The sequence below is a fragment of the Canis lupus genome, chromosome 8 (genome assembly GCF_048164855.1).
Source record: "Canis lupus baileyi chromosome 8, mCanLup2.hap1, whole genome shotgun sequence".
NCBI classification, from domain to species: Eukaryota; Metazoa; Chordata; class Mammalia; order Carnivora; family Canidae; genus Canis; species Canis lupus.
The window spans coordinates 22,989,413-23,015,279 of NC_132845.1; the positions used below are offsets into that span (position 1 = coordinate 22,989,413).

Genomic DNA, 25,867 nt, shown 5'->3' on the forward strand with positions numbered 1-25,867 from the left:
TGAATCACCGTTGAGGGCCATCAGCGGCATCATGTGACCTCCAAGACATAACACGCTTCCAAATATAGCTAATAAGTTACTAGGGAGAAGCTTAGCCCCTTGAAAAACATCTCACTGAGGCGGAACAATGTGACTTCTGTGAAATCAATAACTAGCCCTCCTCCCCAACCTCCATCCCCAACCAACTGAACACTGTAAATCAAAGGATAACCAGACAGCTCTGAAAACATACATTGTCCCCATATTTCCAGCTATTATCAAAGCATTGAGATGAATTAATAATAGGGAAAAAATTATGCTCAAAAGTATGCCAGGAATGGGGCTGTCGAATTTCTGAGTCAACTAGAACTAGGGCTAATATCTGGCAAAATGTGTGGTTTAATTGCTCAAGGTCACTTTCAAGGAGCTGTGCAAGAGGCTGACAAACTTTGTTGGAATTATCGGAATTTTTGCAAGCTTGGTCATGTTGGCCTACCTTATGTAGGAGTCAGATAAACCGTCAGATGTCTGACTACCCCAACTCCACATCACATATTTTCTTCCTTGCCTGTGCTCCCTGGTTTTTCCTAAAGTCCACTGGTTCTGGGGTTAGATGATCTGGTTTTGAAATTTAACTTCACCACCAACTGGTTATATAATCTTTAACAAGAAGCTTAACATCATTCAACAAATCTTTGCTGAATGCCCGCTGTGTTCGGGTACTGTAAGCATTGATGAGTATACAGTTCTTAGAGCCTCGGTTTTCTCATAAACTGATTGATGAATATCCCTTGCCTTGACCGTAAACTTAGCGGGAAACAGGATTAGTGGGAGAATTGAGATGCCTCCTGAGCAACCAGCACAGAGTAAGTGCATAGTAAATGATATCCATTATTGTAATTTTTTTTTTCATTATTGTAATTTTAAGAAAATATTTAGATTCTAAGAGGGGGTATGGAACATTTTCTCAATCTACCATCCTTTGAACTGGCAGGAAAGAAAACCTGGTTCTCTTCAAGAAGGTAAACCAAAGCTGACTCTAGAACTCTACAGTCTTTTGAGATGGTCTCTCACTGGTTCACACCTATGTGTCTGTGATGATTAATTTTATGTGTCAATTTGTGCCATAAAGTGCCCAGATACTTGGTCAAACATTATTCTGGGTGTTTCTGTGAGGGTGTTTTTCAATGAGGTTAACATTTAAATCGGTAAACTGAGTAAAACAGATTGCCCTCCCTAGTGTGAGTGGGCCTCATCAATCAGTTGAAGCCCTGAATAGAACAAAAAGGCTGATCTTCCCCCAGGTAAGAGAGAATTCTTTCCTGCCTGAGTGCTTTTAGAATAGGACATCAGCTTTTATTCTTGCCTTCAATCGTGAACTGAAATATCAGCTCTTTCTGGGAACAGCCTTTGGATACAGACTATGCCACTAGTTCTCCTGGCTCTCCAGCCTTTGAACGCTGACTGAAAGTAAACCATTTACTCTACTGGGTCTTGCCAGCTCACTCATCACGTCTTGAGACTTGCTAGCCTCATAATCACATGAGCCATTTCATATCCTAAGTCTCTTTATATATATGTATATACTTATATGTGTGTGTGTGTATATCTCCAACAGAATATATACATATATACCCAGGGAGAGATAAACACATAAACCCTTACATCTTTATATATACAGATAGTGTATATATATCTATCCTATTTGTCTTTTTCTCTGGAAACAGGTTTCTAATACACTTCCTCAACTGATTTTCTACACTCCTGTAATCTATCCTGTACTCCAGCTGGGCTAAACCTATAAAGCTCCTTAGCCTACCATGCTCTCATATGTCTTTGTGCCTTTGCACAAATTTTTCCTTTGCCTTAAAGCTCTCCTCCACCTTAATCTTCAGGGCCAATTCCTACTTACTTGTCAAAACTTGATTTTAGTACTACTTAGCCTAGAATGTAATCCTTTTGAATTGGGGCCTTCTCCCATAGCACCCACTGCTTACTTCCCTCTGGCACCTGTAACTTGTCACATTTTGGTTGAGACACTAGGCACAAGGTAAAACCTGTACCTTTACCTGGCTCCAAAAATAGAAGGTGAACCTCTTGATGGCTGGGGTAGTGATCTTTTATTCATAGTACCTAGCACTATTTTAGTTGCATAGGAGAAAGCCAATAAATGTTTGTTGCGCAACTAAAGGAATAAATGAGCATGTAAATAAGAGCATCTCTTTCTTCAATGAGATATAATACGCAAAGGTTAAGAGAAGAGTCATTCTAGAATCATTGAACCAAATCAATGAATTCATATAGTCACTAGCCACTGGATTCAAAAATCTTATTGAATGAGGGCCTCAAGTAAAACAGTAAGGGTTTTGTAGTAGACATTGAGGAGAGAATCATCTCTTTCAGAAGCCAAGATAGCCTTCTGGGCACATTTTCATTAGTTTTGACTGAGGTAATCTTTCTAGAGATATTCAAGTTAAGTCCTTCTTCAGAATTTTTGAAATTGAAAAGAGTAACCATGGCCAACTTTTATGAGTGAAGGAGGTTCATAAGCCCCAATAAAAGAAAGTGATGCAACTTCAGATACTTTGCTGAACATGAGCTTTCTTCCACATTAGATGCCTACTACTATAACCAGCTCACCTGTAAATGCCCTTTTGCAATTCAAGATGAAAACTCCACCCTTCTACAGAAGCAGTCCCAGCTAGAAAGGGTAGAAGGCAAGGCCCATGAAAAGTGATACTAAGGGTTCGATGCTAATCAAACCTCCCATGTGCCACTGTTCTTTATCCTGAGGTCCAAAGGGAGATGTTGGCAGATTCAGATCATCTGTGATCCCTCAAGCTGAGATTCAGAGGGCAGCTACAGTCACTTCTCACCTCAGAAGCACACTGGTGACATCATAGGCAACCATGCCCTGTTGGTTCATAGAAGGGCTCAGTGAAACTAAGAAGCCAGAAGACAAGAGATGACAAAAGTTGCAAAGTTGAGAGGCAGGGGCGGGTACACTTCTCAATGGGTCAGAGACTTCTAGGACAAGGAGAAGAGAGTGCAGCAATCCTGGGCAGGTCAGGCTAGGCTAAGGAAGAGCCTAGGATGGAGAGAAGACTGCCTAGATATTTGGAGTTTCTATATCTTGTCCTAGTGTCTCCTAACCCAGAGAAGCTATCCTAGAGATGGGAGTTTCCACTTGACATCCAAGGGTCAGTACTGGGGAGAGCTGTGAGAGGGAGTTAATGTGCTATGGACACCAGACAAGTGGAAGACTAGAAGGAATCAGAATCCACATGGAGTATAAGGAGGTGAGTCTTGCACATGATGGAGATTAAGCACCTGTTTCGTTTGGTTTGAAAATTCTCATACTGCCAGGATCTGGATCTCAGAGATGAAACTCCCTTGGCTACTCCCCTGAGTGGGTCACTTTTAGAGCTATTAAAACAGTATTGTTATAGCACTGCTCTAAGAGCTGTTGTGTATGATGTGGTCTAGACCACAAAAACAGTAAGAATTTAGTACTCTCTATTAACTAAATTTTTCTGTTAAATTTTCTTCCAACTTACCATTTTCAGGATAAACTTAGCTTTTAAAAAAATGTATTTTCATCTCTTACTTTCCAGAAAGTGAATGAAAATATCTTACTATCCCAGGTTAAATAACTCCCACAGCCAAGCATGTGCTGAGGACTCGCTTTATTTTAGCCTCCTCAAACACATCCACTCTTAAGCGTGTTGATTAAGCGTGGCACATGGAGTAGTTTAGTATATTCCAGCCATGGATTGCCCAGCCCTTTATCAGAGAAGTAAATAGCACTGTGATGACAAAACTCCAACAAAGATTTCACTGTACAGACTCTCTTTGCTCACATGACATTGCTTGTGCATCTTTGTGGACGATTCTGGGGTCTGTACGTCCAGCCCTTGCCCCGGTTTCCTGGTGGCATCGAGGACACAGTTGTCCTTGCACTGCCCAGATTCGTTACCACTGAGAACAAGGGCACTATCCTGCTTTCCTTCTCTTCAGCCACAGCTAAATCCACACGGTGCAGGCTCCTGTGGGAGGGGCGTCTCAGCTCAGAGGCAGAGGAAACAGAGGAGCCCCAAACGTGCTCCTGGACACCCATCTGGATCCCAGGTGAGAAGAGACCCTCCTAAGATTTCCGAAGACCACCCTTGGCCCTGTCCTCAGACCAGAGGCCAGTCACTGCTCCTAGCCCACGTTCAGGAGGATGAGACCTCGGCCAGTCCTGGAAGAAGGGTTGCTTATCTCCCCGGGTAGGCTTTGAGAAATCCTGCCCCGAAGCCTGGGTGGCCCTCACCTAAGGGAACAAACCATACCCGGAATCACCCTTCAGTGACCCTTGCTCATGGAGGAAGCATGATGTAAAAAGTCCCCAAATCCTCCCTCTTTGGCTTTATAATGCATTATCTTATTACTTCCAGATGCTTTTACTAATAATACTTGCTTGATCTAACATAAGAATGAGCCTGTGTTCCCTGAACACCCAGTGGATGTGGGGAAGTAATCAAGAAGTGAGTGAGAAAACAGAATATTTTGGAATAAATATAGTTTTTGGTTTTTTGGTTTTTTTTTTTTTTTTTGCCTGAATGCTTCTCACAGTTAGTAATCCACCCATAATAACATTCAGATCAGAAAGGAACAAATAAGACTATCTTGATTTCCAGATAACAGTGAATAATGTAGAAAATTCTGAGGAATCTAAAAACAAACCAACAAAAACCTCTTAGTTTAGCTAGGCTGCAGGATACAAGATCAACATTCAAAACTCAGTTGTAGTTATGTATAATATCACTGACCATGTGGAAATCAAAATTAAAAACAACACCATTTATAAGACCCATTCTATACCATTCTACACCTTCCAAGGGAATGCAAGCTCTTTGAGACACAGTCTCCTTCGGACATATGCATGGCTGTATCCCCATCCCCTAGAGTAGTAGAGACTCAGAAAATATTAATGGAGTGAGTGACTCTTGATTAAACAAATAAGAAAAAGAAAAAAAGCAGAAACAATCTTGTATACAAGGAAAGAACGGGTCCAAGTTCCCCGTAAGAATGAGGCAACAATCTTTATGTGTGCGTGTCTTCTACGAGGCCCACCTAGCAAACCTTCACGGGCCACCCTGTGTGCGGACATTTCTCCTTCTTCAGAATTCCTACAAATAATGCAAAAAGGGGTTACTGTGTGGTACTCTCGGTTCAATTCTATTCCGAAGCGTTCACTGAGCCATACTATGCACCTGGCCCTATGCGGGCAGTGGGGGTTCAGAGGTGAGCAAAGCCTGTTTCCTGCCTCGGAGAAGCTCCTGACATAGTTGGAGACAGACAGGCAAGAGGACGGTCCCATAGGTGAGCCCAGGGCACTAGGACAGTGAGTGAAGCAGAATCCCAGTGTAGCCCGGGGGTGAAGCAGAAGGTCCCCCAGAGCCATTAGATGGGGAGATGGACACGCAGGCAGATAATGCCTCCTGAGTGTGGTCTCGGTCACACACCTGCTAAACGTTATTTAGGTCATCTCGGTGAGCCTTCTACTACTCTGAAAGGTAAGTTTATCCGTCCACTCACCTGAACCTGGGAGAACAAGTAGCATGAGGCAGGTTAGAGGAAGGGAAAAGCTGTCCCCAGATTGAGAGAACATTCTGGGCAAAGGCCAGGGTGTGTGCTCTGCCTGCAATGTCTGGGAAGTCCTCCGGCACAGACCATTCATTACTGTTGACTTGACTGAGACCAAGGTGGGAAGGGACCCGGAATTAGTTCCCAGGAGCCAGGCCCAGGTGGGCTTTGTTCACGGTGCCAGCGAATGCCAGTGACCTTCAGCCTGGGCTCCGAATGCCAGTGACCTTCAGCCTGGGCTCTGTGGGAACCTGGCACTCAGAGCCAGACCACAGCACTGCAAGGATCTGGTTCAGATTTCATTCAAATGGTTGTGGAAGAATGTTGGTGCCTCGCCTATACCCCCTGCTCCTTAACGTGTCAGGGCACACCTGCACTCTCCAGGGTGCCAGCCCTTGGCGTTTCCTTGAGCTCTGTCTCTGACGGCCTGATGTCACTGTGCTGGTTGCCCACACCCCACGGCCCCCGCCTCCCGCCGCCCCCGCTTCATTCCCCCGGGAAAAGAGTGTTAGCCATGTGCCCAGAGCTCCCCAGTGGGGCTGAGCTTACGGTGCAGTTTATTCCATCTCCCCCCTCGCTGGCCGGTCTCCCTTTCCAACGTCCCCTCCCTGGCTCTTTCAGGGGTTTCGCAGGAGCTCCTCCCAGAGAAACAGCTGCATTTATTTATTTATTTATTTATTTAAATTTTTAACAGCTGCGTTTAAATCCTTGTATCAAGTCTGTTTCTGGGGTTAGACCAAGCTAAGACACACGTGTACATGCACATTTGCCCACACACGCGTACAGAATATCCGTAGGATTCAAGAAACAGAGCAGTGAAGGAAAACACTGTTGGGGATCAAGTGGAGGGAGCTTTTCTGTAAACATTCTTCTTTACTTTTTGGCTTCTGGACTGTATCTGTGGATTTTCTATTTTAAAATGTCTTTTTGGGGACACCTGGGTGGCTCAGCGGTTGAGCCTCTGCCTTTGGCTCAGGGTGTAATCCTGGGGTCTGGGGATCAAGTCCTGCATCAGGCTCCCTGCATGGAGCCTGCTTCTCTCTCTGTCTATGTCTCTGCCTCTCTCTGTGTGTCTCTCATGAATATATAAATAAAATCTTTAAAAAATACATATTTTTAAAGCTACCCAAAATATGTACCTTAAAGTCTTTTTTTAGGTGTATTTATTTATTTGAGAAAGGGAGAGAGAGAGAGAATGTGTGTGCACATGTGTGAGTGGGGAAAGGAGCAGAGGGAGAGACTCCTCTGACTCCCAGCTGAGCAGCAGAGCCCTAGTGGGGCTCAATCTCATCACCCCTGAGGTCATAACCTGAGCAGAAAGCAAGGGTCAGATGCTCAAGCGACTGAGCCACCAGGTGCCCCCAAAATATGTACCTTAAATCATCAAAAAAAGCAACTGCAATTTTACATCAATATAATCACATGTGCTCTGTATCAAATGTCTACACGTTGGAGACCACCAATGCATTAATTCATGCTGCCAGACAAGTGCTCTTTAATACACCCAGAAGAACTTATCTTTTCTGCTAATTTGATTCATGATTTTGAATAGTCAATAAAGTCATCAGTGAGTAGAAAGACTGTAGCTCTGTGGGGGTGATTTCTTAAAATTAAGGTCTGTGCATGCCCTCTCTCATTAATGCGTTGTCATGGTAAACTGAGTAATCAAAGGCAGGCTGACAAAATGTAGGTGGTCACCTTGACTCCCTTCTCCATAATTCCTTAGCTGTGCAGGTAAGAAAAACTGGCCCGAGCACCTGACCTAAACTTGAACTACTTTTTATGGGACTTTTTACCCTTAACACAAGCAATGAAAGCAGTTAGATACAGTTAATGATTCAGCATTAGACTCAATATTTTCTGCTCCACATTCAAGATCTTGGCTCTGTTGAATTCAGAGCATCCCGAGATCTCAAGGCAAGCTGTGTGAAAGTAAAAAGTAAAGTAAAGCTGTTGCTAGTGTCATTACTTATCTCTGTGAATCAAACTTCCTCAACACTGAGTGACAGAAACCAGTGCAGGAATAAATTGGATACCGAGACTGATCTGAATCGACAGATGCATCGCCGACCGTGAATGTGAAATGAGTGCTCAGCTTTATACGACGGATGTTATCAGTGTATGCCTATAAGGAACAGGTCTACCAAAAAAAAAAAAAAAAAAAATCCCTCCTCATTGGCTTTTTCTGTCGGTGTTCAATGTCATATGTTATTTGAAAAACAAGTTGCATTTCCCATTGTTTGGACCTGCGATGTGGAAGATGGTGAGCATGCAGGCCCCTACCGAGGCTGGAGCCGCGCGTGTCGGATGGGTGTGTGCCCGGCAGGCCACCCGGACAGGTGCGTGGGGAGGGGATGGCTCGGAGTCGGCTGCGTTTCTCTGTAGCCCGGGAACTAACTTTGGAAAGTCAGGCTAGAGACCAAGATTGGGCGTTGAAAGCTTACTAGGAGGTGGCTGTTGTTCTGGGTGTCGGTGCAAGAGTCCAGGGAACACATATAAAATAAGAGAAGGAGCTCCAGAGAACAGCCCGAGGACCCATGCCATTCTCACCAACACCCTTCCTACAGTCGTAAGGGTTAACTGCATAACCTGACCAAAAACTCCTTGAGGAGTCAGACTTTGGATTCAAGGGCCTTGGGTCCCTCCCCCCAAGGGACCAAGAATAAAACCTTGCATACAGCAGGTGTGCTATAAAGGATTTTTTTAAAAAAGATTTTATTTATTTATCCACAAGAGACACACAGAGAGAGGCAGAGACACAGGCAGAGGGAGAAGCAGGCTCCATGCAGGGGGGCCGATGCGGGACTTGATCCCTGGTCTCCAGGATCACACCTTGGGCCGAAGGCGGCGCTAAACCACTGAGCCACCCGGGCTGCCCTATGAAGGATTTCTGGTTGACTGATTCATGCCAGAAGGTGAAGGATTGTATTACAAGAATGCCACTCAAACAAATGTATCAGAATTCCCACCTTACACCCAAACTTGTTTAAATGTCTCCTCTTCGACAGAGAAAGCAGCTGGCAACTTTTTTTTTCATTACGATTTTTTTTTTTTAATTGGAGAGAATGTACACACACTGGCTATTTTTAGATGGCATCCTTTCTCAAGAGCAAAAGAGAGGGAGAGAAAAGAGTGATCAAGAAAGGAGAGAGGGAGGAAGAGAAGAAACAAGAAAGAAGGGAAGAAAGGCAGGCATGCGAGGCCCCTCAGCAGCCACATGGTGTAGAGGAAGGAAGGGCTGCTTCTCCGCACGTCTTGGCTCCTGTCCTCCTGTCCGCGGCTGAGCTAGTAAGGGATGCTGCACAACCCCTGCCTTCTCTCTCCTGGCCTGCGGCCCTCCTGTCTGCCAACCCCTTCCAGGTTTCCAAAGCAGAGTCTGGACCCCCGAGGGTGGGGCCCACCCAGCAGCTCAAGAGGCCCACACTCCTGTTAGTGAGGCCAGCCCCTCCCCACCACCTCCCTCTCCCCCCTCCACCCCCTCCCAGAAGGTCACAACTCCTCCCCTCCTTTCATGGTGTGTGCCTTGCCCTCCTAATCTGTCTTCCTGGATGGGAGCAGAACCACTAAAATCAGAGAAGTGCTCCCTTTGGAGAAATTATTCCTGTCTTTCCCCTCCGAGGAGGGACTTAGGTGCCTCCCCTCACTGTCGGGGTTGGTGGTCCCTGTGGGCTGGCCAGGCTGGGACACACTGTGGACTCAACTCCTCTCTGTTTCTACTTCTATCTGGGCAACCCCTGGCTGAGATGGAAGTCCAGTAAGTCTGGAACAGGAAGAAAGTCGCAGGAGGGCAGCACTGTAGGAGGGAGGGAAGGAGGGAAGGAGGGATGCTGCCTTGGGGTGAGTGGGGTACTCTGGGGCGATCCCAAGCCCAGGCCCCAGATCCTCTGCTCCACCAGCAGGAAGCTACGGAAGTTCGGCTTCAAGGCCCCTTGCTTGCATTTCCAAAACCCTGGGCTTCAATTTCATATTTGTAATTTTATTTTTTTCTTAAAGAAGGCATCTTGAAACTACAAAGGCCTCAGGGAGCCCCAAACCCAAGCCAGCCCTAGCTACCAGCCGGTTTGGAGCCGCTGTCCTCCTGTGATTACCTGCCAGGACTGCTCCGCACCGGCCCACGGGCCTTCCTAATTACCACTTCCCTGCCTCGCTGGCCTCCACTGGTCCCTATGTTTCCTGAACACACCGGCGGAGGCCAGGGCATCAGTCTTTGCCCCGGCTGCTCCCCGTGCCTAGAATGCTCCTCTCCTGACGCTCACCTGCTGTCATTGCAGGTGGGACCTTCCCGCGAGCCTGCCCTCACTCCCCGCCCATCCTGCTCGTGTCCACACCATCTATCACCTGCTAACACACCTCACAGGCTAGTTATTGATTGCTTCTTGTCTGTCCCCTCCCCGCCCATGCAAGTTCCACGAAGAAAGGGAAATTCAAATTCTGTTTTGTTCACTACCGTCTTCCTAGCATCTAATGTAGAGCGTATATTAGCCATTTGTTTAATATTTGTCTCATAAATGCATGAAGTTGCAGGACCTGAGGCAGGGGCCCTGGCTGCTGCTGTCTGAGGACAACTCTGACCCACGAGCTACCTACCAAGTGAGAGAAAAGAAAATTCTTTCTCAGGGGTGATTGGGCTTCTCAGGCTGGGCCGGGCCCCAGAGTGAGGCCGCGGGCGCCGGTGCATCCTGGCCCTGCCCGTCCGCGTCAGGCTGCATCCTTTGGGCCCTGGCCAGTGCTGCCACCCGAGAAGCACCCAGAAACGCTGAGCCTGTGACAGGAGTGGGGCTGGAGCCTACTGTCTGTGTCATTGGTGTCGGGGACTATGGGACTTTTCACGTATGTGTCCAATCCTAGAAAACCGTAGCCAATTACTAATACGGCCAAGAGTAGAGATGTTTAGTCAGAGTTTGGGCTAATTTCCTGCCTTTGCACATCTGGCAGACAGACACCGGCTGGCCCGGCCTGGGGACGCGGTCGTGCAACTCCCTGCCATGAGGCCCTTGTGTCATTTTATCCCCCTGGGGATACATCTCTGAGTGGGGTTCGTCCTGGCGCCAGGAAGAGGGCGTGTGTCTATGAGCTGCAGGGTGTGGGTGACACCAAGATGTCCACGGGCACCCCCTTCCTGGAGCCAGTGATCCACAGTCAGCCGGTCTGGACGCCCCCCACCCCAACCCGCCCCGGCAGACAATGCCGATGACATCATGGCAATTCTGGGCTTTATCTTGTCATTTAGGGTCGCCAAAGCTCTTCGTCACTCGTCTTTCATTTTCTGGTCATCCAAACCTGCAAGGAAGACAGATCAGGAAATATCATCCCATTTTCCACAGGAAGAATGTGAGGCTGGAAGGCTAAAGGATGCACAGGGTCACAGAGACAGCACGAGTCAAGGCCAGACTGGCTTCTGCAGTCTCAGCCACACCCTGTCCCGTGTGCTCAGTGACACAGGCCCTTGGCACCCCAGATTTAACACTAGCCGCATCAACCATTTCCTAGAAACCTCCAAGCCCCCGGTGACATCCCGGCACCAGGGCTGGATTAGAGTCCTCCCGAGGTGAGGCTGGCAGCAGAGAGACCCTGGCCCCAGTGCCCATGGCACACTTGGCTTGCTATGCGTAGGTGACACTGCTATTACCATCCAACCGATAGGGAAACCGAGGCCGAGAGTTTCATTCAATGCTTCAAATCTTACCACAGTTGGTGGAGCCGACTCAAATTTTGAGTCTCCGTGTTAACAGCCCAAGTTCTGAAACCCTGAACCGTACTGCTCCCCTCTCCCTGCCCCATGCGAATGCAATTGTGCAGCCTGCGTGGACTCTTACACGTGTCCGAACCCACCTGCCTCTTAATTCATCCCCTGGTGCTCCATCCCCTTTCTCTGCTCCCATTCTCTTTCTCCCCCTTATCTCAGGGCCTCCTTCTCTTACCTTCTCTCTCTTGGGATGACCTGGAAACTCAAAATTCTTCCCTTTAAATCATGCGAACAGTCCATGTTGTGCAACAAGTGGTTTCGGGCGACTGGTGCTGAGCTCTGTACTAGATGCCGGGGAAGTGGCAGTGAATAAAACGTACGAGAACCCCTGACTTCATGACATGCTCATGCTAGCCAAGAAACAAACACAAACAAATGTCCAAGGTAAAGTCAGAAGGGATAAGGCTGTGAGGAAAACAGGGCTAGGGGAGGTGGGATGGAGGAGGGATGGGGGCTACTCTTTGAGTTGTAGGATCAAGGAAGTCCTCCCTGAAGAAAAGGCACTTGGGCAGAGACCAGAGTCCAGTGAGGAGGGAGTCCTGCCCCTGTCCCACAGCAGAATGTCCCAGTGACAGGAGTGAGCTGGACATTTTCACCAGGTTTAGCAAAAATGATAATATAAAGAAGTAAAAGAAAAATTGAGCACCTATTAAACTTAAATTTCAGATAAACAAGTAATTTGAGACATAGTTAGACTTAAAAAATAATTCATTGTGTACCTGAAATTTAAATTTAACTGAGAATCCTGTATTTTTTTCTGGCAACCTAGACACATGTGGTTAAGGAGCAGCAAGACCAACGTGGCCAAGGTGGGGGGGACAAGAAGATTGGGTGACACAAGGACGGGGGAACTTGCAGAGGGAAGGGCTACTGACATCTCAGAAGCCATCTAGAATTGCTTCCAGTTCTCCCAGCGGAATTTTCTCTGGGCCGTCCAAGAAAGAAACATGTCCCATGAGTTGTGAACGAGGACACACCACTGGAGGAATTCATCTAGTCTGGGTCATAAAGACGGTTGTGTCTGCGACATCTCTTCTCCAAACAAGGTGAAGCTCTAGGAAATCCCCTGGCATTGACTTGAACTTGGGTCTTTTATCCAGGAAAGGAGCTGGATCCCGAGCAGTCGGACTGATGGAGCCGTTGTGGGATGTGAACTTCGAGCCCAGGGACTAAGCTGTAGAAGGTGGAGGGGTTGGGGGTGTGGGGGCATCTCCTCTCATGGTGGGGCAAGGTGGGTGGTAGAGCCAGAGATCAGCAAGGACTTTGGGCTCCAGGATTCCTGGAGACTGTGACCAGCTGGGGAGGCAGTGGGATCAAGCATCTGCCATTGGCTGTGGTGGTTTATTTGGGTTTCTAAGCTGGAGGGAAACCATGGTGACTGATCTGAGCTGTAAGCACTAAGGTTGAAATAGAAATCACCCTCTGAGATGAAAATGTAAACAATCCACAGAGTCTCCTCCTGGCTGACTCTGGGATCTAGAGAAAAGCAAGAAAAACCAGAGGAGACATTTTAGGGAAACTTTCCACTATAACCCCAAACACCTACTTCATGGGTCACCTCAAGGATTAGATGAGGAAATGTGTGGGAAGCGCTGTGCCTGGTGCATAGGACATATATGTTCAATGTACCTTCTCCATTCTACCCTCCCCTTCCCAAGTCTTGGCACCTGGATGGACCTTGAGTGCCTCAGGGAAATAAAAAAGAAGCAATAATGTCAGATCCTGGGCAGCCTGAAGCTCAGCGCTGCAACCGGACCTCCTCCCTTTCTGTAAGTAGAGACCCCGTGGGATTCAATGCCGGCGCCCAGCAGCTGGCCAATGCGTGTTCCTGAGTGTGTTGCATGGAAGTAAGTGGCCTCACCCCCAAGGTTCTCCTGGAGTTTGATTTCTCACACTCAAACCAACAGAGAAAAGGAAGTTAGGGGAGCCTGAGTGGGGCTTCAGAGAATTAGGAACAAGCTCTTCCCTGCCCATCCCTGTCCCCGGCTGTTGCCTCATAGCCTACTGAAACGCGGGCCAGGGAAGCAGCCAGCGCCCAGTACAGCAGCTGCCTTATAAGGACATTCGCCAGGCCTGCCAGGTGTGTCATCCCTGGGCCCGCAAGGAGACCAGTGACGTCCCCTGTGAGTCAAGGCTGGGTGGGTGAAGTGGCCCCAGAAAGCCTCATGGGTGGCAAGTGAGAGTTTTCCCTCCCTCCTTCCATGTTTCCATATGTTTTAGATTATTATCTCATTTACCTTTGCAACTGGAGAAACAGAGAAAGGATTTTTTGATTACAAGAAGTACTCATAAGCTATTGCTTCAGGAACAAAAGAAAGACTCGCTGCTGGGTTTTTGTTGTTGTTGTTTTTTGGCAAGAGTGTGGGGGGAGAGGACATGAAGAACATGTAGTTCTGTGGTGAGATCCCCTTGAGAATGAACACAGGGCAGCCCCTGCAAGGCAAAGCGATATCCGTAGTGAGGGAGAGCCAGCCTCAACCTGGGGGGGTGGGGGCTGCAGGGACCCCCGCTTCCTCCTGTTGCCTCCCAACAAAGACAAGCCAGGGATGGTCGGGGAGCCCTGGGGAGACAGTGGGCCTTCTGAATTATATGCAGGCAGAGGAAGAGGTTGTGGGCTTGCCCAGAGGTGGCGTGAAGTTGTACTTAAGACAGAAGGTTTTGAAATCATACAGATCTGGGTGTGAATCCTGACTGTGCTGCTTTCACTGGGTGAACCTGAGCAAGTTAATTAGTCTTTGTAAGTCTTGACTGCCCCCTGTGTGAAATAGTTGTTCATTTAACAAATACCTACGTAGCACTTTCCAATGCTTTCCTTGCATCAACTCATCGAATTTTCATAACCAACCTAGAAAGCAGACTCTACCCTTCTCCCCCTTTTATAGGTGAGGAAAGTGACTTGCCCACGGTCACGCAGCTGGTCATTGGCACAACCAAAATTCAACCCCAGATTTGACCACCACCAGGGCCCGTGCCCCTAAGTGCTAAGCTTTGCTGCTGAGAGTTTATAATTGTGCACCCTTCACCTGCTAGGAGGATTAAGTGGCCCAGGGCGCTAAAAGCTCTTACCATCATGCCCAGTGCGTGGTTAATGTTCAATGAACATGACCTGTCATTACCCATTATCTAAGGGGTGAAAGATTACCTAGAAGCAGATCCTGAGAAAAAGGTGCTAGTGCAAGTGATTAGAAAGGTCAGCCCTTGGAAGAAACTGGTGCGAGAGTGGGGGAAGCAAGCAGGGAGCTGGAGAGAGCCAAGGCTGCGAGATTTCAGAAGTGTCCCAAGGGCGTGACTTGTGAGCTTGTCTCTATTGAGGTGGTGCTGAGTGTTCCACTCACTAAGTCTGAGTCCCCGGCTAATGGGTACCCCGAGGAAATGGAAACAGCAAGGCCCTTCTGGGCTCCGGGCTTGTAGGCAAAACCATCTAATCATCGGCCCACAGCCTTCCAAAGGGAGTTGCAGGTATGGGACTATTCGAAGAAACACATCAGAAGGCAGGTGCCCCCACCAATGCAGCTGAGCCCGAGGCTGGATTGAATTTCACCATCTCCCCCATCTCGTCTCCCACTCCCGGATTCCCCTCACTCTCTGCCTGCACTTGTGCTGGTCTGGATGCCCTGCTTGCTGAGGTGACATAGACTTTTAACCCTGGAGGGTCTGGACCCCCGGTTACCAAGCCCTTATCAGGTGTGGTTGCTATCTTGCCCATCTACAACGAGAGCTGGGCACCGAGACATACCCCACAGGACCCCCTGAGTTCCAAACCTGTTCCTCCCCATCCCCACGATGCAGCAGCAGTCCTACCTCCTCATGACGATCAGAGGCAATCACTCTGCCTTGTTGGGTATATGCATTGTCCCCATTTCTGCCACCATGGCAACTCTATTCACAGACCCATGATGTCAGCACTGGGGTGATTGAGAGCAGGCCGCTCGATATCTAAGTGTCAAATCATCCTGTTTCCCTGGTTGTTGAGTCTGATTCTATAGTAGATTCTCTGCTGGGCACTCAGGTATAACAATTTCTACACTTCAGGCCCCCTCTGTATACTCTTCTGTATGACCTCAACCCTGATCTTCTGGTCTTGCTCCTTCCAGGGCCTGACCGGGCAGCCAAACCACTTACCATAGCTCAGGACTCACAGTATAGTCGTACCTAAAGCCATTTGTCTCTCTTCACAAACTGGATGACAAGGTACTCTTCTCCTGTGTCACCTCACCCCTGATCTTCTGGCCTTGTTCCTTCCAGGGCCCTGACCAGGCAGCCAAACCACTTACCACCTTCTCTTTGCAGAGTTCCCTGATTGGAGCTGTGACACTAATGCATTCTAGTCTCGGCTCACGCCAGGGTATCTAGTGAAGCCCTTCATGAACTGGCCTGGATTTTCTGTTTCTCGTCTGCCAAGAGGCACCGATGCAGTGGGAAAAGGTGATATATGAGTCTGGTCAAATTAATCAGTTGGCTCCCTCATACCCTCTGGACCTGCTCCCTCATACCCTCTGGACCTGCTCAGGCCCAGTCCTGGATGTGCCATGATCACTGTAAGATAGATAAGGCTGGACCACCCCAACCTCATGTCGGCCTATGATACACAGCTCTAGATGCAAAGCTATTTGGTGACTTCTGGCAAGATGTTCAGTCTCTCCCCATGTTCAGAAGCCTACCAACACTTGCCTTTCAGAAAGTTCAGACTTTTTTGCTGCAGACAGCATGCCCCTGCTCCAGAACTCAGAGATCCACACTGCAACTGTCCAAATACAACTTGTCAGATACTCATGGTACTCCTATTTGTCACAGATACCTCCTGCCCAGGGGATTTTTTCCAGTTTATGGAGCCCAGGTGGCAAGGCTACATGTGCCACAACCTGGACAAGAGCCCTCTCTCATCCTGGGACCAAGTCAAAATTGCCAGCTGTTTGAGTCCTCGGATAAATGGGATGGAGCTGCATTCCCAGCCCTAGCGGGACTTTGAGAGTTGAGGGCATCAGCCTGTTCTGAACACTAATATCTTGGAAATGGATGGCACTGTCTCTTGTAATGTTAGAATGAGCAACAGAGCTGGCTGGCACAGAACCCTAGGGAAAATCAGGAGGGGGAGAGGGAGTGTGGGAGACTAAGAATCCTGGGACAGATGCCACTCTCTACAGGCTCTGAGTTGTCACGGTGGTGAGTCAAAACCAATTTAAGACTCACTCTTCAGCTCACTTAGTGAACCAAACTCAACACTTTCCAGTATGGCCACTCAGTTTGCTATGCCAGTCTAAACTTGGGAGCGTAGGGAATCCAGTACTTCTGCTTCCCATGCCATGGCCCCAACCCAGGCAAATTGTGTTTCTGCGCACTCCAGTTCCTTATGGTCAGAGCAACCAGCCTCCATGTGTGTGGTGTCCCTGCCCCTGGGTTCACTCTGTGACTTTTGCACAATCCCAACTAGCCCTCTACTTCCCCTCGCTCTGTTTCTTCATCCTTTGCACAGCCCCAAGGAAGCATATTATGTGGAAGAAAAGAAAACACACCCTTTAAGTATTCACGCTTTCTTTGAAATGAGGCATGTCTGCCAGCTGCCCAAGGTTTCTGGCTGGGGGTCGGGCAGGTTAGGCTTGTCCGATGACTGGTCCACCAGGCAAGTGTGTTTGGCCCTCGCCTAACAGAGAAGTTATTTTCGGCAAACGTTATGGGGGATTTACTCTCATCCAGGATGATCCATTTTCCCACTATTTCAGTTGCCTTCCCAGAGCCCTTCTACTCTGGTCCAAATCACACTCGGGGAAATTAACTGTTCACTGTCGTTATCATCAGTTGTGTCCCCAGTTATATTAGAGGCTACCCGAGGAGGCCAGAGGCCATGATGTTACTTCTCTTGGAGCCCCCGAGTGCCCGGGCCTGGGTTGCATCCTGGGAGGCCCTTGGTGAAGTGAAGTGAATCCAGGAATGCAGCACCCTGGGACCCGCACGCCTCCTCCTTACAAACAGGCCTCCTCCCACTCCCCACCCCCCCAGTAGCATGTCCAATCACCCAGCCCACTGATGGCAGAACTAGGATCATTGCACAAGGAAGTGAGGAGACACAGAACAGTGACTGGCCAAGGGCATGGCCTTTGCCAGACCCCATGTGAACTTGAGCAAGCTACCATGTCTCTGTTTCCTTTTCTATAAGACAGATGGCTAGGAGGCCACGGCTCAGGGCTGATTAGAAGAACAAGTAGGCGGATGGATGGAAAGTTCATGGCACAAGGCCTGGAGTGGAATGAGTGCTCAAGGAACATTTATCAAGAGGAGAAATTTAACTTCAAAAGAAAACCATAGAAACTCAATGAAGTATTTGGCACTTCTAAGCATGTAGCACAGTTTTGTGAAATAGCTTGACATTTCCAATTTAACTCTACCCAGAATGCAGTCGGGAATGGGGTCTTTGGGCTCCCTGAGCACAAGACAGTTCCCCTCTGAGAGAAGGACCCACCCAGCTCTGAACCTTGTCCGGGCTACACTGACACTGAAATGTGCCTCGACCACACAGTGACCTGCACACAGCTGGCGGCCAGGAATGGAGACGTGCAGTTATGCAACCAGAGGCAGGATGGAGAAGTGGGCTCCACCACGTTGCGAAGGAAGGGCAGCAAAGTTCACAAGAGCAAAGCTCTTCCCTGTTGACAAACGCTGTCCTGCCGTGACCTTGCTTGGTGCAGGTTGGTGGGAGGTGAGGGGTCTCGGTGCCCGGAGCCCTTCCCACACCCACACCTGGCCTGGGCTGTGTCCCCTCAGCTTCTCTGTTGAGTTCTTCATTATGTTTATGCCACCTCCATGCATTCTCGTCCTCATCCTCCTGCCCGTCATGGTGAGCTTCTCCTGTTTCCAGAACCTCAGCAACAGGCGCATCCTTATTCTCTTCCATCGTCGTTGGTGTTTTTATCATATAGGCACCATGCACCTGTTTGTTCGTTTGTTGGGTGCTTTACGGTATGATTCCATTAACCCAGAGTTCGAGGGCTCGCCCCTGGCAGGATCTGCTCGGGGCTTGTATCTGGGTGGCACGCTGTGGGCAGCGGCCTAGCTGACGCTCCACATCAGAAGCACTTCACATGTATGAACTCCTATTTTACCTTCCAAACAACTTTAGCAGCTTGCATTCGATCATCATCCTCATGTCACAGCTGCAGAAAGCAGTGCGGAGAGGCAAAGTGGGCCGCCCAAGGATCCCCAGCAGGCAAGGAGCGGAGCCAAGATGTGAGAGAGCAGCTCCTGCCTCCAGCACCCACGTTCATACCACGGCAGCGCGCTGCCTTGGCGAAACAAAACAAAACACACACACAGAACGTGGAAAATGATTGTTCCAGGAGGCCTTTAGGGGTAGTTACTAGGTACTAGACAAGGGATAGAAATCGGAAAGGGATGGGGGCGGCGAGGGGTCCTAGGGTTCCGGCAGTGGTCCACTCACGACCTGGGTGGTGGTCACATGGGAGATTGTTTGGCAGTTGGTTGAACTACAGGGGTCCCTCATGCAATGCCTATTATGGAGGAGTAGAGCGTGAGGGCACCAAGCCTTGTGACTGCGCCTACATTATTTAGGGGTTGACTTCTCAGCCTCCTCCGTTCCATAGTGCTGTGGGGTCCTCTGCTGCGTGCTGTGGAGACTCCGCACCACGAAGCCTTCGGAGGGGAAATTACCTCCTGAGCCCTAAAGGAGCCAGAGTGCCTGAAAGGGCTCATGTTGTCTAAGTAACTGCCATCCTGGGCTCCCTAATCCTGGGTCCAGGCCCTGAAAGTAGGGGCAAGGGCTTCTTCTAAACTTCCACAGGGGATCTGAGAGGTCCCTCGGAATTCTTCCAGAAAAATCTACCAGGAAGCCCAGGGCCATGCCAGTCTGGGAGGAAAGGGCAGGGCCTCCAGTCCTCCATGCTCTCATCTTGTCTGACCTGTGACCTCCCAGTGCCTTGAACCTCACCTCCACACCATCTGAGGCCCAGACGGGGACAGCAAACTCAGATCTCTGCCTCCTCAGAGCCCTCTGACTGGTGACAAAAAGCCATCGTCCACTTCTGCCCAGAATGCGGTTCTACCTTTTTCATGGGATTTTCAAGTGGTAAAGCACGGGACTCAAGTCTGCAGTGGGTGGAATCCTACCACGTTACTGTGTTCTTTTCATTGCTCCTCACTCCTTGTGGGGGGCCCCCACGGTGTCATACCTCCTGGGAGGAATGACTCGTGGCTTTGGGGAGAGTCTGTCTCTACCGTGCTTCAGGGTTCTGGCACTGGCATGCTGATGATGACTCCAGAATTCCCCTTCCCTCCCCGAAACAGCCCTTAAAGTCCAGCTTGCCTCCCAGCTCCCCCTCATGGTTCCATCCCTGTAAACTCAGCAGTCAGCAGAGTCCTGTCTCCTCCCCACCCCCTCACTCCCCAGCCAGCTCAGCCTCTCCCAGGACACTCACTCCCACATCAGCATCCCGCAGGCCTCCCTGCTGACCGTCTAACACTCCCCATCTTTCTAATACTCACTAAACACTAACATCTCCAGAGCATCTATGACACGGCGGACACAATGTCATTATCTCATTGAATTCCCATTAAATATAGCTCCTGGCACATGAGAGGGGTTCCATAAGTATTTCTGGACTGGATGCATCCTCACAACAATCTTTCGTGGGAGATTTTATTAATCTCTCATTGCATAGATGAGAAAAGTTAGGCTCAGGGATATTAAATAACCAGCCCAAGTTTAGACACAAGTTAAACACAGTGACAAGTTTAGAGCTGGGATTCCAAAGCAGATCTATTTCTAGAACTTATGTGTTCACCCCATTGGTTTATTGCAATTTATTGGTTCACTCAAAAAATATTAATCCAGTATCTACTATGTGCCAGGAAGTATTCTAGGTACAGGGGATACAGCAGAAAATAAAATAGACAAAACCTCTGACTTCTAGAGCTTACATTCTAATGAGGGAGACAGGCAATAGCTGTGATAAACATTTATCGTATGAGATTAACTGGGGTAAGAGCTAATGAAAAATAGAGAAGGGAAGGAAAGAGTAGGGGTATCATTTTAGATGGGGTGAGCAGGAAATCTTTACAGAGAAGGGGATAGGTGAATAAAGACCCAAAAGTAGTGAGGGAGACAAGTACTCAGAAATGCAAAAGAGCAGTAACACGTGCAAAGGCCCTGAGGCAGGAGGGTTCTGGGTGAGTTCTGGCAACACTGAGGAGGTCAATGTGGTTACAGCAGAGTCACTGAGGGAAAGAGGACTGGGAGCTCGGAGACTAGCAGGGCCAGTTCACACTGGGCCTTACGACATGGTACAGAGTGATATGACCACCGAGTGCCATGGAACTCACTGGAGGTTGTGAACAGAGGCATGCCATGTTCTGATGTGGCTTTTAATAGGATTAAGAAGATTACTCTCGCTATTGGTGGAGACTTGAGAAAAAGCAAGACAAACTCGTCAGCAAGGAGACCAGCTAGAAGGCTGTGGCAAAAATCCAGATAAGAGTTACAGTGGCTTGGATTGGGCTGGTAGCAGTGGAGCTGGTAGGAGATGGTAGATTCGGGATATGGTTTTAAGATGGTGCCAACAGGATTTCAGACCCCTCTACCCAGCTGCAAGTCCCCTGGCACCTCAGACACATCATGCCTGAAACTGAACTCATTTTCCTCCCCCAGGAAATTTTCATCCCTCCCGTACTTTTATCTGTGTTTATCCTACTCCCATCTAGATAGTTGCCCAAGCCAGATACCTGCACATCACCCTGATTCCTCTCTCACGTTCACCTCCCACACCCAGTCGGCCACTTGTCCTGTCCGGTCTACTCTCTCCTTCTTCGTCCCAGCCTCCTCTGCCTTCACGCAGAACCACATCCCTCTGGCCTGGACTCTGTCAAGTTTCCATCCTCCCATGCGGTCTCAGCCAACTCCACACCGTACCAGATGGATCTTTATGGGAAGCAGACCACATCCATTTAAAACTCTCCAAACACTCTGTGTTGCCTGTTGAATAAAGTCCCAATCCACTGGGCCAAAGCTGTCTAAAGGAAATATAATGCAGGCCAGTTATGTAGCTTGGAATTTTCTAGTAGCCACGGCCTTAAAAGTAAAAAGGAACAGATGGCATTCATGATAAATATGTGAATCATGCAATGCATTTAAAATACTATTTTAACATGTAATCAGCATACAAAATATTAATGAGGTATTTTCTATTCTTTTTTCATGAAGTCTTTGAAATCCAGTATGTAGTATATACGCACATCTCACCGCGGACCAGCCGCATGTCAAGGGCTCATGTCAGTGGCAATGAGCGGGCACCACGTTGGGCGATGCGGCTCTAGCTGGACAGCTGAAGCCCCTTTCTTCCTGGCTTTTCCTACCTGCCCTGCAGTCTCATCGCTGCCTGCCTTCCACCCCCCCACAACTTGATCCCCATGCCGGCAGAGCTCGATTCCTTGGAGTGCCCGGGGCATGGCACACCTGACTCCTGCCCTTGCGTGGAAGCTCAGCAGTGCTTGCGCGGGCTCCACAGATCTGCCCTGCACATCTTTCCCACTCATCATTCGGGGTCGCCCCATTGGGGCCTGACGTTCTCCACGGTGGGAGCACCCACACCATGGAATCAAGGTTCTGGGGAGGGCTGGAGAACCGTTGGTTAAACAGGCAGCGGCACATCACTGCACCCAACACTCCCCTTACAGTGGTCCTTGCTCAACCCTGGTTCAGCCGTAACTTCTCCTCGTTCCTGGTCTGTGTCTGTGTGCACCCCTTCTAGACTTCCAGTTCAGGAAAATAGAGCCTACTTTTCTGCACGCAGTTCTTGGTGTATGATAGAATTCCTCCCTCCTCCTTTGGTTTCTGGTTCCCTGAACATCCTATCGTAATAGCTAGTGTACAGAAGAAGCCATAAAGAGAAAAAAATTAAAATATAAGCTTAGAAATGAGACCTTTCTGGGTTCGAATCGCACCTCCTCTACTCACTGGTGGTATGGGCTCAGGCAACATGCCTAACCCTAATGAACATTGGTTTACCTTCCTGAAAACAGGTTGGAAAACATACTCAACCACCAGATTAGTGAGATGATGAAATCACATAACTTGTTTAGTCCAGGGAGTAGCATACACCAAAAACCCATAAAGCTTTGGATATTATTTCACCCTTCAGGATTTATTTATCATCTGTATAAAGTAGTTGCTGAAAACCTTTTTGTTAGAGTGAATGCTGAAGGATATTTCAGAAGTTCTTCAATCCCCATTCACAGGGTGTATGAGTCAGAATTCCAGCTGGAGACAGGTGGCACACACACTCAGAGGGCTGACTAAGGAGACTTTATTGAAGGACAGTTTACAAAGGTCTGAGCAGGCTTATGCCTATTGCCGCCTCCAGGACTGACGGTGTGACGAAGAGGGCATCTCCCAGTGAGAACTGTGGCTGCAGGAAAGGTCACACAGTGGGAGCTGCATGTAGCCTTCTCTAAATGGATCTAGCAGCCTTCAAACCATTGTGGAGGAGGTTGGATGGATAACCCACCTCACTTTCCTTCAGTTCTTCTGGAGGACTTCCCACCACTGCTTCCTCTTAACCAAGCCCAACTGCAAGCCCAAGGGCCAGGAGCCTTTGGCAGCCTCTTGGACAATGAATCTGATGGAGAAGGTGTCAGATGGGCTGGAGGCCCAAAAGGAGACTTGAGAACAGAGTCTTCGAGTGGCTCTGAACCACATCAACCTACAGGTGTCCAGGCTTGCTAACACACCAGAGATGATAATCATCCATATCGGGCAGAATTTCCTTGATTCGGGCCTTGAAGGATAACATCAGATAACAAGCATTTATATGGGCTGAGTTTGATTATTTTATCTACGAGTCTGTTCTCTCAAACATAAGAAAGCTGATTTCATCCCATAACCCTTCCACTTTGTTGGCATCCATTCATTCTTAGATGTGGGAAGTTCTTTCCAACAACCGACTTAAAAGATTCCCACAACAACAGAAATACTTTGTATCTTAACTTAGCTGGATGGTACTGGAGGAGAAATAGCAGTCATGGGAACAGAGAGTAGAGGCATTCTCTTCAGGGATATGAGCACAGCCTCATCAGAGCAGCTATGAGCAAATGAAACAGAAAAGAAAATTCAGTGTGTGGAGCAGGAGAAGAACTGGTATATATGTAATCTTCATTAAGCCACTTCTGTAGTATTTTTACCTATATCATCACCAAGGTTCTTTTAATTTTTTTCCTATGGTCCTCTTCTTTAGCCTTCTAATCAGCCTCTAAAAATAACCTAACAAATATCCTACTGATTCTAGAACTGTTAAAATGCTGGATTGATCATTTCTCCTGTTGGTGTATTCCTGGAAAAAAATTATGTTTTTCTTGGGAAAACCTGGAAGGAGGCTGTAATAATTTCCTGGCTTTATTCTGAAACCTATTTGTCTCTTACTCTGGTAAGGATGGTTAGGACCAGGAGATCAGTTTCACTTTCCTATCTATTCTAAAGTATGCTGTTCTGAGTCTTCTGTCCCGCACTAACAATTTCTAGAAGTACTGGCTAGAGCCCATTCCACAGAAAAGAGGTGGGGAAGAGGAAAGGCAAGCAGCAAGGGATCTAGATCCAAGCAATATTTTGATTGGTCGAGTAGAGTGTAAGTCCCCAGGAGGGCAGGGACCACCCATGTCCCTGGTGTCTAGCCTGGCACCTGGTACAAAGCAAGTGCCCATTAAGAATGACTCAGTGAATAAATGCACAGTGCATGCTAAACACTTTCAGGTAGGTGATAGTGGAGATCTGATTTTTCACACGGGAAAATGGAAAGCCCAATGACATTTATGTCAGCAGTGTTGCAGGCCTCAACCCCAGGATTATGGCTTCTAGAGCAGTGCACCCACTACTTCCCATCCAAGGTGTTGCCTCCTTCATGAAACCACTTTGCTTTGCCTTGGCTATCCCCTGCCCGAAGTTCAGCTTTTCAGTAATGAGCCTGGACTATAGGAGCTGGCATGATCAAGAGTTCCTCTTCCCAGAGTTAATTATGCTATGTGTGCTGCTGTCTCTCTCGTGTTGACCTTGCCCCATGGATCTTCTCCCTCCTGATCTTAAAATCTGCAGCCATTTGGGGGCAATTCGGAGCATGTCCCAGAGACTGCTCTTGGAGTAAACTATTGTTGAGATATTAGAAACTTCGGCTGCCCCAGAGCCACCACCTACCAGCAGTGGTCTCTGTGACCTGGTGTCTTGGCAGTTCCTGGGGCATCCCTGGTCTGAGCGGAAACCTGGTTAGTTTCCGGCTGCCCTAGGGTACCAAGTCAAGCTGTTACCTGCTTCCAAACAGTTTCCCTTTCCTCCCTCCAACTTGTCACCATGGGCTCCTAGACACCCCTGGCCTAAACGCCCTAGTGAAATGGTGAGGACAGTGCCTTGTCTGAGTTGCCCTCCACCCCACAACCCCCAAGATCAGCGCTTCACTGTCCAGGCTTTCTCCCTCCCGGCAGCCAGACTGACCAGCTCTGGGACCTCTGCTGCCTCTGCCTGTTCTGGTTCCCTTCTCTGCGATAGAGGCAGCCCGGGGGCTGGCAAAGCTGAGAGGCATGCCTTCATCTTTCTGCAGGTCCTTCTCCCCCATTTATAGGTGCCACTTTCACAAAGCCTTGACTCCTGTGTGTTGGCCTTGGGACGGTGCCACATTTAAGCACAGGACAATAGCCAAAATGTAATTTAAAAGGAATTTCATCTCTGCTTGTCCCTTCCACAAGTCATCACGGACAGGAGACATAGAGAGGGACTCTGAAACATAATGAATATTCTTTTCTGTCTCATTTGCTCATAGCTGCTCTGATGGGCTGTGCTCATATCGCTGAAGAGAACTCCTCTGCTCCCTGTCCCCATGACTGCTCTTTCTCCTCCAGCCCCATTCTCCTCCTTCCTTACGGTTTTATTGCACAGCTTACCTTGGCTTTCCTCCCAGCAGTAAGGAATCTTACTTCTTTGGAAGTGAGGAGTGGGGAGTGCTCAGGGGTACAGCAATTAAAGAGCTCTCTTTAGAGTACAGCGTTGGGGGGGGGTAGCAAACAGAAGTATCGGACCTATAGCCTAGACATTTTCCAGAATAGGCATAGCTTCATGATTTCGTTATTAGATACCAACATTAGAAGCACATTTCTAATTGATCCTTATGACGTGTAAGGTGCCCTCATCAAATGTTACCATCCCAGCTGGTAACTACCCCTGCAAGCCTCTGTAAAGCAACACCTCTGTGCTCAAGTGCAGATCAGGAACTGGGCTGAGATGAGTTCTAGTTGAACAACTTTATCTGGTAGAGGCAGGGAAGACTGAGACTACATCATGGCTCTACCTGGTGTGCAAGAGCCTATTTACCCATTCTTTCACTTGTTCACTCATTCATTCATTCATTCATTCATTCATTCATTCAACTGACCAACCAAGATTTTCTGTGCAGGCATTATTAGTCTAGCTCTCTACTAGATATGGTAGAGGCAGAGATGCATAAACCTCAGCCTTCACCTCCAAAGAGCTCA

General features: G+C 48.4%; 2 long non-coding RNA genes across 5 annotated transcripts in view; one reads left to right on the top strand and one right to left on the bottom strand.

Annotated features, from left to right (window-relative positions):
* The first annotated feature begins 2,942 nt into the window (after window positions 1–2,942).
* Window positions 2,943–4,552, top strand: LOC140637559 (uncharacterized). Its single transcript, XR_012034646.1, has 2 exons — window positions 2,943–3,278; window positions 3,997–4,552. It is a non-coding gene; the product is annotated as an uncharacterized lncRNA (long non-coding RNA).
* A 6,251-nt stretch (window positions 4,553–10,803) lies between these two features.
* LOC140637995 (uncharacterized) overlaps window positions 10,804–25,867 on the bottom strand; it is a 57,528-nt gene continuing 42,464 nt past the window's right edge. For all 4 annotated transcript variants that reach the window (XR_012035113.1, XR_012035112.1, XR_012035111.1 and 1 more), the window contains 3 exons: window positions 13,591–13,786; window positions 11,529–11,703; window positions 10,804–10,887 (listed from right to left, as the gene is read on the bottom strand). This is a non-coding gene — a long non-coding RNA (uncharacterized lncRNA). The remainder of the gene's footprint in view (window positions 10,888–11,528; window positions 11,704–13,590; window positions 13,787–25,867) is intronic.